Here is a 14758-nt window from a genome sequence, read left to right on the forward strand (position 1 = left end):
ACATGTAATTAACAGCAACTTCAACAGTAGCATTTTTTCTTTAACATATCACTACTATTTATTAGGGGCCTTTTTTTTTTTTTTTTTTTTTGAGAGTTTCACTCTTGTTGCCCAGGCTGGAATGCAATAGCGCAATCTCTGCTCACCGCAACCTCCGCCTCCCTAGTTAAGTGATTCTCCTGCCTCAGCCTCCCGAGTAGCTGGGATTACAGACATACGCCACCATGCTCAGCTAATTTTGTGTTTTTAGTAGAGACGAGCTTTCTCCATGTTGGTCAGGCTGGTCTCAAACTCCCGACCTCAGGTGATCTGCCTGACTCAGCCTCCCAAAGTGCTGAGATTACAGGTGTGAGCCACTGTGCCCAGCCTATCGGGTGCCATTTTAACCAGGAGCAGACTACAGCAGTATGTAATTAAAGCTACAAACTTGTAAGTGCTTCCAATTAATTATCTCCAAAAGAAATTTCTACATAGCCCAATTGTGAAAATCAAAAGTAACTGGCTAAAATATTTCCTGGGACACAGTAGGCAATTTGGTTTAAATTTAGTACAAACAAACTGAGTTGTATATTTACAATGTGAACTAACTGCTGTCACTTGAAATTTAAATTTATCACATTATTTAGACAGACATAATTAGTAGAACTCTTCTTTGGAGGTTGAATGCTCCCAGTGATAGTCACGTATGCATCTAGAAAGCCCAGGAAGTAGACTTCTGCCAGATGACAGCCATCTGGTGGCCCTTTGGTAAAATGATGCCTGTTTTTACATCACTGCCCTTTTAACCAAGAAAGCTACTTGAGAAATCTTGTATTGGAGGAAGGGTCCACAATGTATGGAGTAAGTATTTCCTAGTGCAGCCCAGGATGGCTCTTTCAAAAACAAACTTTATTTCTCAGAACAGTTTAGATTTACAGAAAAATTGTGAAAATAGCCCAGAGTTCCCATGTACCATGTGCCAGGTTCTCCTATTATTAACATCTTACATAAGGTATACTTATTAGCACTAAAGAACCAAAATTGACACAGTGTCACTAACTACAGTCCATACTTTTGTTCCCCTTTCCTTAGTTGTCACATAAGGTCCTCTTTCTGTCTCGGATTCCATTTTGGATGTGAATGTAAATTGGATGTGTCCTTAGACTCCTCATGGTTGTGGCAGTTTCTCAGGTGTTCCTTGCTTTCAATGACCTGAACAGTCATTTTGGGGAGTACCGGTCAGATATTTTGTAGAATGTCGCTTTATTGGGATTTGTCTGATGTTTTTCTCACGACTAGACTGTGGTTATGGATTCTGGGGAGAAAGTCACAGATTCCACAGATGCCATTTTCATCACATCATATCAACGATAGCATAGCATCAACATGACTTGTCACTGTGCCGGTGATCTTGGGCACCCAGCTGAGGTACTGTTTCTAAGGTTTTCCCACTATAAAGTTACTCTTTTGCTTCTTCCCGGACTATACTCTTTGGAAAGAAGTTACTATACACAGCCTCGATTAAGGAATTGGGAGTTACATTCCATCTCCTTGAGGCCAGAGTATCTCCATAAAATATGGAATTTTTCTGCTTGGGAGATTTGTCTCTTTTATACTATTTATTTATTCAATCATTTATTTATAACATGGACTCATGGATGTTTATTTTGTATTTTGAGTTATAATCCAAATAATTCTTTATTTGTCAAATTGTTCCAGCTTTGGCCATTGGGAGCTCTTTCAGTTGGCTCCTGTGTTCCTTTGAATACTCTCATCATCGTACGTTTTGGCCTTTGTTTTGTTTTAGAACTTGCTTATTTTCTGGCTCAACAGGGTGCCCTAGGTTCCTCTTGTATATTTTTTGCTCCAGCCCTAGAATCATTCGTGTCTCCAAGAATCCCTGGTTCTTTTTATTGGAGAATGGTCTTGGAAATCAACACCTGGGCCCCAGGTATGCTTGTTGCTAATAAGATATTAGGGTGCTATTTTGATGTTCAGGTACAAGTTTGTTCCTATCTTCCTAGACATTTTCACAGATCCATTTCTCTTTCCCTACTAAATTCACAGCCTGCCCCCATCTGCTCGATAAACTCGACCGTCTTCTCTTAGTTATTCATTATCTGCAACTCCTTCAGGACCAAAGCAGCATTAGAAAAAGCCACTAGAAAAACGAAGTCCTTCAGGGACTTGTGTCTCTTAGAACTGATCAGTAGGTGTCCCTAGAGAAAATCTGATCCCTTTTCCTACCTCTAGGCAGGTGTTTCAGTTTGATGCACCTTTTAGCTCCTTTTAGCTGCAAAATCAGGTATCTACCCTTTAAGAAAGAAGACCCTTTCTTAATAACCAGAAACTCAGCTCAAAATAAATAATAAGGAAATAAAACAATAAGCAAGTATTCTTGTAAATGCTCAATAATAAATATGACTAACTACCCATTTCCCTCATAAAGCATTTTAAATGTAAAAGAAAATGTTCTGGATTTCTTTCCTCTGTTGATCAGGCAGCACAGAATCTGCTGCTCGTGTTTTGATGTACTCTGATCTGGGAACCTGTTTGATTAAAGCTATGTTCCCATCCTGCAGAGTTAAGGGCATTCATTGGAAAGAATGTATTTTAATGACCAATGTGCAGATACTATTATCCCGAAATGACATTTCCCATCACTTGGCTGGGATTTGTCTATTTTTGACATTTGCTTCCTTTTGAAGATTCAGCAGAGACTTTTAACTCCAATAGAGCTCCAAGAGAAGGTAAATGTGAGGGTTTTAATAATTCGGCCCAAGAGATCTCTCTAGAAATCAGGACTTATTCACAATGTATTAAGACCTCTTTCAGATCTGCTTGCCAATTCACTGTGCCAGGTCACAGGTATTGGCAGTCTCCTCTATTTGAATTGACATTACCTACGGGAATCGCCTGGCAGACTGCCAGCTTGGGACTTCTTGCCTCTACTTATGACTTCCTGCAGGAGCCACTGAGAACCTAGATCTGGCTCACAAGAGCGACGTGTTGCACCCTTGAATAAGGCAGACCCAGCCAGTCATCTGCCACCTGGCATTTGAGTAACTGGGGCAATTTAAACAGTTCCTCAGTTAACCCAGAGGCTCATTGTTCTCAGGTGGATTTTGTTTTGCTTGCATAGTTTCATATTTTAAATTAAATGAGCTGCTATTATTTCAGAATCAAGAATTTCACGTAATTTTTCAAGTTTTTTTACTTCTCCTGAAGAAAGAAAACAAGCTGGTGCCATTGGACCCCACCTTGCCACATGAAAGTTTAGTAGTGGCTGCCCTTTGGAAACCAGCACTGGGCGAACGCTGACTCTCCGTCATGTATTGCACTCCAGTTTTGCAGAGTGACTGCAGTGGGTTCCCATCTGCACCACTTAACCTGTGAAATCACTGCCAGCCCCTAGGGGCATCGGGGTTTGTGCCTCCTAGCAGGGAATTCAAAGGCACTCGTCCCTCTTGTAACTGTCCAATCCCTAAAAACATTGCACTTGAAGCCCTCAAATTTTAAAGGAAAGATCGTTTTCAGATTTTCAGGGTTAAATTAGTCCAAATAGGATTCAGTGCTAAATCACTGTGCAGTTCTAAAATAAAAAGTTATGGCAGACGGGTTCATCAACAGATGTTAGTAAAGATCTATCTTAATCTCTACACCATGAAACATCATTTCAGGATCCATTTAAGCTTTTTTTCCATGTGAACTTTTCATAACAATTTATCAACTGATTTACCCCATTTAAAAGAAAATCCAACATTGAAAGCTTAAAATTGACACAGAATTACATTAGGATATGTTTTCTCATTTATTCTAAAAATATTTATCCATTGTACACTACTACAGGCTAAGCAATGTTCTAGATACTGATTTGTTTAAACAATAATTCATATTCAATAGCACAGGGGATAATCAGGTGGAAAAAAATACAAGCCATAAAACTCTAAGAACATTAAGACTGTGTGTGTGTGTTTCTGATGGTTTCTGAAAACATAGACTAGTTAGAGGCCAATGGATCAAATACATACCTATATACTAAAAATATTTTAACATATACTGACATAATATATGCTAATGCATTTTATATTATATGCATTTATTTGTATATTTATATAAAATGCATTTATTATATATTCATTATAAAGGTTTTTAATAATGAATATTACATATTCATGATAAAGATTTTTTTTTTTTTAAGAGGTCTCATTTTGTCACCCAGGCTGGAGTGCAGTGGCCTGATCTCTGCTCACTGCAGCCTTGACCTCCTGGCTTCAAGCCATCCTTCCACCTCAGCCCCCCAAGGAGCTGGGACAACAAGTACAAACCATCAGGCCTGGATAAATTTTTTGTATTTTTGGAAAGACGGGGTTTCACTATGTTGCTTGGGCTGGTCTCGAACTCCTGAGCTCAAGCAATCTGACCACCTTGGTCTCCCAAAGTGCTAAGATTACAGGTGTGAGCCACCATGCTGAGTCATATATAAAAATTAAAAGGCTATTCACCAAGGTGACAAGTAATTGTTCTCTGTGTATAATAGGATTACGACTGAACTTATTTTTCTTTCTTTTTATTATCTATATTTAAGTCCATTTTTCTTCTATGATGAACCTATATACTTTAAGTTAATTTTAAAGAAATAATTTATAAAATTTGTATTTGCTTCAAGAATGCCAAAAGTACTGGAACTTGAAGAGGAATTGCCCCAAGAATAAACCTTCTGGATTCTAGTATTTTCAAGTCAGTTCCCGGTAGCAAATAGCACAAGTTTTTTTTTACTTAGTAGTGGGAGATCCTGGATCTAGAAACATGTGCTGGGTAAATGAGGGATCTAGTGGGTGGTCAGGGATGGACAGAAACTACTGAAGGTGCTGGAAGGAAGTCTACCTGGCAGATAAACCGTGATTTCTGACCATGGTGTCAAGGAACAAGTGAAGGTCATCCAACAGAACACTTTAAGAAGATCCAACACAGAGAAACAGGGAGTGCCAGACAGTGTGGGTGGTACCTGGGACCAGCAAACTGGGAGGGAATTAAAAGCATTCATTATGCACGTTTTATGTGACAAGCACTAAAGTATGTGATATTTTTATGCATCATAATGAGGAAACAGGCTCAGAGAGGCAAGGGAAACTAGCAAATGGTGAACACTGACTCCCAGTCATGCACTGTACAATGTATTTCACAGACATGATGAAAATTGCCAAGATTATACAAGTAGTGAGTAGGAGAGTTACAATTCAAATCAAGGTTTTCTAATTTCATGGCCAATGCTTCTTCCACTCACTATCCCACCCTTCTTCTGACTCTACACTGTGAAACATCATTTCAGGAATCCATTTAAGTTGTAAGCATGGCAGGTCTCCTCCCAAGCTGCCCTCTGATGAGGCTGGCACTGGCAAGGCCTCTCAAGGAGAAGAGCTTCCTGAGGGCCCCACAGACACACAGACACAAATGCCATCTTCATCTAGTGTCAGAGAAGCAGAGGCAGCCCAATATTTATACAATTTTTGGCTGGCTCGAATTTCCAACAATTCATTGAATATAATAAAATGAGCCAATAATAAAAAGATATTCAGGAGGCTGAGGAGGGAGAATTACTTGAGCCCAGGGAGGTCAAGGCTGCGGTGAGCCATGATTGCACCACAGTACTCCAGCCTGATTGCACCACAGTACTCCAGCCTGCACAACAGAACCAGTAATTTTTTAAACAACAAATTAAAAAAATAAAAAGACATCATTCCTATTTCCAAAAGAAATGGTGGATTTAGGGATGAGAAAAGAGGACACAGATTGTTACTTCCTGGGATGAATTTCTTCATGTTGTCATAAGCTCTCAGCATTAGCCAATGTGGCATGAGCAGTATTAACAGGATCTTAGAAAGAAAGCGATCCCCATTATTTGCAGAAGTATCATTAAGGCTATACAACTGTGGCACCAAAGGACAGGCATTATTTAAAAATATGCAAAAATTTAAAAGATATTGGTTTACGTCAGCGGACATGTGCTGGAGGCAGGGGAGTCAATGTTGCAGGTAGAGTCCTGCCTTTAAAAGGTTTATACTCCAGCTGTGGAAATAGGGCCTAGCTAGAAAAAAGGAACTTAGCAATAGAGGGCACTAATGCAGCAGCAGATGAGATGAGGGAAGGTATTCTTCTCTGCTGGAATGAACACCCTTCCACAAACCAAACCTCGCTCCATGGGCTGTTGGAGGCCTAGAACTGTCCAATTTTCAAAATAAGACTTTGTTAGCCTGCCATGTAATCTACTGTGATTGTGATATTAAGCAAGCCTATACTATGGAATAACACAAAAAAATCTGCTTGTAACTGATTTTTTAAAAATATTCACTTCATCTTTCGTTTTTTTTTAGGGGTTTACCATGCTTTTCATCCACCCATTCATCCATCCATCCTTCCATCCATCTATCCATCCATTCACCCATCCATTCATCCACCTTAACATTTCATGCACTGAGCTAGGTGCTGGGAATCTAAAGACCAGAGAGGCATGGCTGCTGCCTTCAGAGTGTGCTCTACCAGCTAATAGCATTGCACCTGCTTTTTTCTGGGACTTTTTGGCAATCATAACTGGAATATAAATGCCTTCTAGACAGAATGATAAGCTCTCTAAATAAACTAAGTATTCTAAGCATGGATTACATCAGCGGTTCTCAAATGTTGATAAGAATGCCAATTGCCTGGGTCCATGTTAAAATGCAGATTCTGATTCAGGTCTGGAGGGGCCAAGATTTTGCATTTCTAATTAGCTCCCAGGTGATGCTGATATTGCTCGTCCCAGGACCACACTTAGACGGGCAAGGTTTTACAGTACATCAATAAGTCTGGACTTCTGAACACCAAAGTTATTCTTCTTAAATTCCAGGGTAAATATAACATCACTAAATTCACTTTTCCTGCTTTAGAGAAACAGTTTCACAGAAGTGCTTAAGCCTTTAACTCATCTCCCTCTTTTCCCCACATTTCCCCTTCCAAAAAATTGAGAGTTTAGTCCAATTATTTTTCTATTTCACAGACTTTCTTCAATTTTCTTTAAGAAAGGCAACATATTGCTTCAGAAATCCACTGAGAATTAAACACACTTCAGAACAAGAAGAGGGGATGCAGCGCTAATGACCCTACGCCAGCCAGGTTGTGTTAGGAATCCATCATGATCATGTTTACTGCATGCTGCAGACCCACATGGGCACCTGCAATTAATTCTGATGGCTACAAGCCACGGGGTAGCTAACAGCTTGTGGGTGATTAAGAATGAATTACTAAACTTTGATTTAAAAGGTCCCAGGAAGAAAATGGGGACAAATGCCAGATATGTTTACATTACTCAGAGAGCTTAGTGAGAATGAACATTCTCATTTATTTTCTGGCAATGCCTCTTTTAAATTTTTCTGTATTTTAGAAAATTATGCTGCCTGTCCTTTGGTGCCACAGTTATTTAGCCTTAATGATACTTCCACAAATAACACGGATCCCTTTCTAAGATCCCACTGATCTTTGAGTATCATTTTTTCATAGGAGAAAATAAATTGGTAATTATTTCCACTGTTTGATGCGGGCACACATTGTATTTCTTAGTAAAAGATGATTTCACAGCCATCACCTCATTAACATTTCTGTATATTTCAAAACAAATGTTATATGATACTGTTTATAAACTCTGGGTTGGTACAGTTTCTAGTTCAATTACAAAAGACCCAAGATAGTTTTGTTTTTTTTTTCAGGGCCACACAGGGTGCCCACATCCATCCAGTCTCAAGATCTTTGGGAAATATGCTCACCCTCCAAAATGCTTACAGATATGTCTCCTCTTTTTTTGTAAAATAAATGCTCTTCTTATATTTGGTGTTTCCTCGGTATGGTCACAAGATTATTTAGTATGACATATTTAATGGTGAAGATAAAGGTGAGCACCACAATATTTTAAACAAATCACATTTGGGTGGGATATTATAAGAAAGAAAATTCCCAGGGGATAGAAAAAATGATTTCCTTAAATCACTCCACACTCAGTAAGCATCGTAGGGCTCTCAATATACATCACCAGGACCAGAAGATGCATTTGGCTAAGGCGTACCAGAGTAGGATATGAATCATGGAACACTATTCCAAGACTATTACAGAATCCACATACAATATAAACCAGAAAAGGCTGCGTTTTAACCTCTGTGACTCATGCATTACAGCCTGTGACTCCATGAGGAGGGTTAGGAATCAGGCTGACATCCTGCTCAGGCCAAACAAACTTATAGCCAAGAGAAACAGAAGCATCACCTTCCCAGCAGAGAACAAGATGCACAGAGCTTGATACTTGACACTCGTTAGAATTATGTAACTTGTCAATGGTTGAGACTCTGGGGTAGAGGGTTTTGTGCTTTTTATTTTTTCTGGTATAAATATTTAAACTTCTCCATAACATTAGAGTTAGAACTTACTTTCCTGAAATGAAATTCTAAAACAAATTGGACAGCAAAACACTGTGGAATTTCTAAATGCCAACAGGTTTGTGTCCATTACAGAACACAGAGCGTTTTGACCTCTCTCACTTTTCCTGGTGCTACTGCTTCCAAAATTGCTAAGGTCATTGTACCATGGGGCTCTAATTCTTGGTTAAGGAAGGCACCGAGATCATACCAGGAATATTCTCCTATTAGCTGAAACTTGAACTGTGCCTGGCAGGAGGTGTGTTATAAATATTTTTTGGCTAGCATTTGCTTTTTAAAACACTCTTTTTTACCTGGGTTTCTCAAATTAGTTCCTGTAGTGATACTATCTCCATTTTTGCTTCTTTATGACTAGGGTCTTTAATGGCCTTAGGAGTGCCCTGGGCTGAAACTTGATCTGAGAAGGTTATTATCAGAACTTTGTTCCAAGAGAAAGCAGTGTGCTAGCTCTACATGTATACATGAGTTGCCATCAACATGAATTCAATTACAATGAAGATGATTTGGAGTAGATAATTGTATTTTGGTTGCATGACATCCATTTTATCTGAGTGTAATAACGCCACAGGTTTTTTTTTGACGGGAAGGGGGACACATTACCTTTACCCTGTTAGATATATTCTTACAGTTGTTTTTTTTTTTTTTTTTTTTTTTAATAAATTACCTTTACCCCATTAGATATTCTCCCAAACAGGCATCAGGTGTGTGGCCAAAACCAGATCAATCAAATGAGAGACATGATTTGGGAAGAGCATTCCACTTTAAAGGCAGAGTTTGGAGCTGCTGAGGCTGCCACGTGGAGATTGGAAATAGCAATAATCTAATAGAAGCCAGAGAAACCGAGCACTCATGGCCTGGTGTGATCCTACATCAAGTTGTGTTCACACTCAGACCTATCCCTTGATTTTTACCTTTGAGATTTACAAGAACCAATAATTCCCTTTTTGGCCTAAGATAATGTGTGTCAGGAATTCTATGATTTATTACTGAAATCCAGACTTGTCATATTTTTCTACAAGTGTTCAAAATTATTTTATCATTTTCTATTTATAATGGAATTTCAATGAGCTGTTTAAAGGAAGACAAAAGTAGAGTGAATATTTTAAATTTAGATATAATCCCATTTTCATTTTTTTTGGAACTTTAATTCTTTCTCTCTCAGCAAATATTTTATCAAGATCACGATGCTATAATAATAAGCACTACCATGGGTTGATTAGGTTTTCACTGCTTTTTTCCTATGTCTGAACATATTCCTTTGTATGCTGCTAGTAAAATTGTCAAATAGGGACAAAAACAAACAAACATAGGACATAGATGATTTATCAGTTTGATAAACAGTTGAGAGTTGGCTGCATTTATTTTCAATGGCAAATAATAATAACAATAATGGTAGCTAGCATTTATTGAATGCTTTCTCTATGGGGAGCTCTATGAAAAGTGCTTTACATAAGCTAACTCATTTTATCCTTAAACTTACCTGGGAGGCAGTGGTGTGCTGGTAAAATGGCTCTGGGGGATGAGGGGCGAAGCCAGATTGAAGTTGGCTCATTTTTTGTGGTGTAAATACTCCCACCTTGGCTGGGTTCAAGCAACTGACAGTTTAAATACTAGTTTGCAAAATTCTTGCATATTTAAAAATCAGCTCTTGGGATCAGGTAAAATAGACTCCAGTCCACCACTGGAGGAACCTAAATTGGAAAACAGGTCATGCAGCTTCCTTAACTCTAGCAGTTTGTAAACCCAAGTTTGTACTACTCTAGAGCACACCTCTGGAGTACAGATTATAGTGTCAACCTCTGTACTCCTTTCTAATCCTGGGGCAGATTTTTGCTGTGTTTAAAAAGAGTACTTCAGTGTTTTATATTTTATGGGTGAAGAGCAAAAATCAATATTAAATATGATACTTGTATCACTGTCTTTGGTTAACAGACACCAAGCTATTCTGCTACAGAATGTTTTGAAGATAACTGTGTCTAGTGTGTGTCTGGGCACGTTAACAAAAATTAAAGAATGATAAAAAGGATGGAGCATCAATTATGAGTGATCTCTGGGAATGTTTCAGCCCCAAACTCTTCCTAATTTGTGTGTTGCCATGTTTCTTAATCTTACTATTAATACAACCCTTTCTAAGAGGTTCAGGAAATTTATGGGTGGGTTTTGAGCCCATGGAAAATACTGAGTTGTAATTACGGATTTAAAATCCTTATACACATGTGTGTGTAGTGTGTGTATGTATAAATGCCAAATATTCCCATACTACAGAAAATTAAGTATAACTGTCGAGATGTTACACTAATTTCCTTTCATCTTCATGCAGGCTTGACTACAAAGTCTTTCTTGGCTCACAAGTAGAGGATTTTGCATATATTGTTTATTATTTCATTCCAAGCCCAAAAGCCACAACAAAGTAAAATTGATTAAAAAAACTATAAACAGTAGATAATAGACATCTTTGCACAGCAGAACTCTCAGAGTTCACTAGATAATAGACATGAAAGCACTTTGGAAAATTCAAGGCATGACACAAATGTGAGGAATTATTATTGAGTACAAAAAAAAATCTCAAAGGAAAATTCCTCAACAGCTCAACTTATACACATTGCTTTCAAACTATGAGTGCATAACAAAGTAGAAACTTCCCTGCTATACACATGTAATAAAAGAGCTAATAACTGATGTGACTCTGGGACTGTATATTTTGTATGTATTTGAAGAAGCATGATTTTAGTTTTTAAGGAAATCACTCTTGCATTCCTTACCAAAGGTATTAAGGAAAAAAATTCTCCATAAGAAATAATATAGAATTTTATATTTGAATATTTACATAAATCCTTAAGTTTTAAAAACCTCATACCATTAATAAAGTATTCTTAATTTTATTTAAATAGGATAATAGTATTGAGATATATTTTTAAGAGTTCTTATCTGTTGGAGTTACATAAAAATCTTCACAGATGAAATAATATAATGTCTGAGATTTGCTTCAAAATACCTGGGAAAGGGGCCATAGGGGCAATCAATGAAATGAGACTGGCCATGTTTTTGATAACTGTTGAAGCTGTGCTGATGGTACACGAAATAATTTTTTATATGTTTGAAACTTTCCATAATAAAAGTTCAAGAAACCTATGTCACAGCAATATCTGAAACTCTTTAGAACAATTCTAAGGGCTGAACAAGAGTATGGTGCAAATTCATTGCCCAAGTACCCATTCTTACTGACTTCACTGTCTGATTTTGGTCTCTTCTAGTCCAGTCCACCCTTATATTGCTGCCAGAATTACATTTCAAAAAAATTAAATGAGTTCATGGAACTTCCTTGCCCAAATAATTCTTTTGAGTTCCCATCACCAAAAGAATACAGTTTGCAATTCTTTCTTTTGTGATCTCACAGCACCTTAGTCTCATTCTCCTATAGAAATGTCCTGTGTGTGTATAATCTTTTCAGCATCTGTGTTCTTGTGTCCTGCAAGACGGTAAAAACCATGAGTACAGAGATCAGGTCTTTCTATCTTTGGTGCTTAGCATATTATCAAGCATGTGGTAGATGCTCAATACATTTTTGATGAGCCAAATAAATGTGAAATACAAACAGATTATATAAAAGTAAACGTTTAGACCAATGAAACTACAACAGGCAAGTCATGATAGCTAAACAATTTTTACTTAGCAGTTTTGTTTTCTATTTTGCTTTAACCCTTCTAAATAAGGCATGAAATTTATTTATAATCAAAATTAAAGGTGAAATACTTATGCTAATAAAAAAGTATATTTTAATTGAAAAAGACACAGGTAAATGAAATGGGCATAATTTTTGATACACTTACATATATACATCTAAAGCAAATCTAGCTATCAGAAATATACTATCCTCAACAGATAGGATCTTGGTAATACTGTCAGTGCAAGATTGGTTGTTTTAGTGCTGTAATCATAGTCATAAAAATCATAATCAACTTGGGTACCCTTCTGCAAGCAATAAAAATCAGATAAATTAGACTTCATCAAAAGTAAAAACTTTTGTTCATCAAAAGATACTATCAACAGAGTGAAAAGACAATTCGTAGAATGGGTGAAAATATTTGCAAATTGTGTAAAGAACTCCTATACCCCAACAACAAAAAGTCAAACAATGCAGTTTAAAAATGTGCACAGGGCCTGGATAGAATTTTCTCCAAAGAAGACATACAAATGGCCAAGAAGTATATGGAAAGATGCTCAATGTCACTCGTCATTAGGAAAACGCAAGTTAAAACTATAGTGATAGATGACTTCACACTCACTCAGAATGGCTATAATTTCAAACATGGAGTATAATAAGTGTTGGTGAGGACACAGAGAAATTGGAAACACATATGCTGCTTGTAGAAATGTAAAGTGGTACAACCACTGTATACAACAGTGTGGCATTTCTTTAATAAGGTAAACACAGAATTACCATGTTACCCAGCAATTCTAGGTATATACTCATGAAAAACAAGTGTTAAAACGACAACTTGTATGCAAATGTTCATAGAAGCACTATTCACAATACACAAAAGAAAGAAACACCCAAATGTCTATTGTCAAATGACTGAATAAAGAAAATGTGGTATATCATACTATGGAATATTATTCAGCCATAAAAAGGAAGAAAGCACTGGATTATGATACAAATGGATGAATCTTGAAAACATTATGATAAGTGAAAGAAGCCAGACACATAAGGCCACATATTATATGATTCTATTTATAGAAACTATCCAGAATGAGTAGATCCATGGATACTGAAAGCAGATTGGTAGCTGTCAGACTGAGGGTAGGAGAGAATGAGGAGTGACTGCTTAATGGGTATAGAATTTCCTTTTGGAGTGATTAAATGTTTTTGAAAGCAGATTGTGATTAAGGTTGCACAACACTGTGAATATACTATTGTTGAATTTATACTTTAAAATGGGAACTTTTTTGTATGTGTATTTTACCAAAATAATAAATGAAACTTTCAAAGTTCAACTTCCAGAGATCCTATTTTGAAGCACCTGGTATGGGGCCTAGGAGCGTGTAGTTTTAATAAATACCACGGTAACTTGAAGCAGGTGGTATTGGGAACAAACTCTGAGAAACACTGGTGTATTGTTTCTAGGGATATTTAAATTACTTCCATGATAAAAACCTCATACCATATAATCTAGCAAGGAAAATGCCTCAGGGACATCACACATTAACCTTCAAAGTTCCTACCTCTTAATATGGGAAACCGTTCAGGACTTTAAATGACATGTCTCCAGGGCCTAGTTATGTAAAAACACCTTCAGTCTCTCCACTGAGAACTCTTCCCGTGACATCTGGAGTCACAATTCTGTTCCCTGATCAAGGTTAATCTCTCCTATACTCTTGATCTCATTCTTTTCTTCTCTCTCATGTTTTCAACAATTTTTGTTTTTAGTGCTTCCTCCCTTCCAGCTAAAAATCATGTCTACATGTCTGCATCCTAACAATGGGTCTCCCTTAACCTTTTCTCACATCCATACACAGCCAAGATCCTTGAAAATCCAGTGGATGTTTTGTCTCTCAATTTTTGTCTTCCACCTCCTTACTCTACCCCCATTGAATCCTCAGAGCAGTGCTGTGAGATTTATACTGTTTTTATTTCATTTTACTATGGGGAAAATAATAAGCTCTACCAGGATATAAACTCCATGAGAAGAGGAACCTTGTGTGTTATTCATTGCCCTTTTCCCAGAACCTAGATGAGTACTTCAGTCAATGCTCAATGAATATTTATGGAATCAAAATAGCATGTAAATGATAAGCAAAGCTTTGAGAATGGAGGAAATCTAAGAAAACCCAGGTTCGATGATCTTGACCCATTTAGAGATGTAACAATTTGAAAATTATTAAACTCAAGTAAAGTCACCCCAACTTTGAAGTCTGTCCCAGAATTTTGTCCCAGGCAATATTGTTAGGAAGCAACTGGAAACTTGCCCATGAGTACTCAGAAACCTCTGCTCTAAGACACCCCACATCAACATAACCGACAAGGTTTGGAGAGTTCAGAAGAAGGGACTCAAATTGTAATTTTGTTCTTTTATTACAGAAGTATTCTGAAATAAGAGAAAATATAGGAGAGGGTAGCTCTTGCATGGTGTTTACCTTAATATATTAGTCTAAGAAAGTAAATGGATTTGAGTATTGTGCTTTCATAAACTTCCTTTTCCATTCTTGTTTCAATATAAATTCCTAGTATTTTAAAATTTCCTTTGACAAAGCATTAAAAAACCACAGCTAGTAAGCTATATTTTTCACTTTTGAATCATTTTCCTTTAAATTTTATT

The 14758-nt window shown here is 37.2% G+C and overlaps 1 protein-coding gene and 1 long non-coding RNA gene across 2 annotated transcripts in view; one reads left to right on the forward strand and one right to left on the reverse strand.

Annotated features, from left to right (window-relative positions):
* The window catches only part of LOC105553608, a 55737-nt gene extending 46749 nt beyond the window's left edge, over positions 1–8988 (forward strand). The window contains exons 3-4 of the long non-coding RNA XR_001008181.1: positions 7722–7903; positions 8797–8988. This is a non-coding gene — a long non-coding RNA (uncharacterized LOC105553608). The remainder of the gene's footprint in view (positions 1–7721; positions 7904–8796) is intronic.
* FRMD6 (FERM domain containing 6) overlaps positions 1–14758 on the reverse strand; it is a 257129-nt gene that overhangs the window by 177998 nt on the left and 64373 nt on the right. The window lies entirely within an intron of this gene.

Source organism: Mandrillus leucophaeus, unplaced genomic scaffold (assembly GCF_000951045.1).
Source record: "Mandrillus leucophaeus isolate KB7577 unplaced genomic scaffold, Mleu.le_1.0 Scaffold60, whole genome shotgun sequence".
Classification (NCBI taxonomy): Eukaryota; Metazoa; Chordata; class Mammalia; order Primates; family Cercopithecidae; genus Mandrillus; species Mandrillus leucophaeus.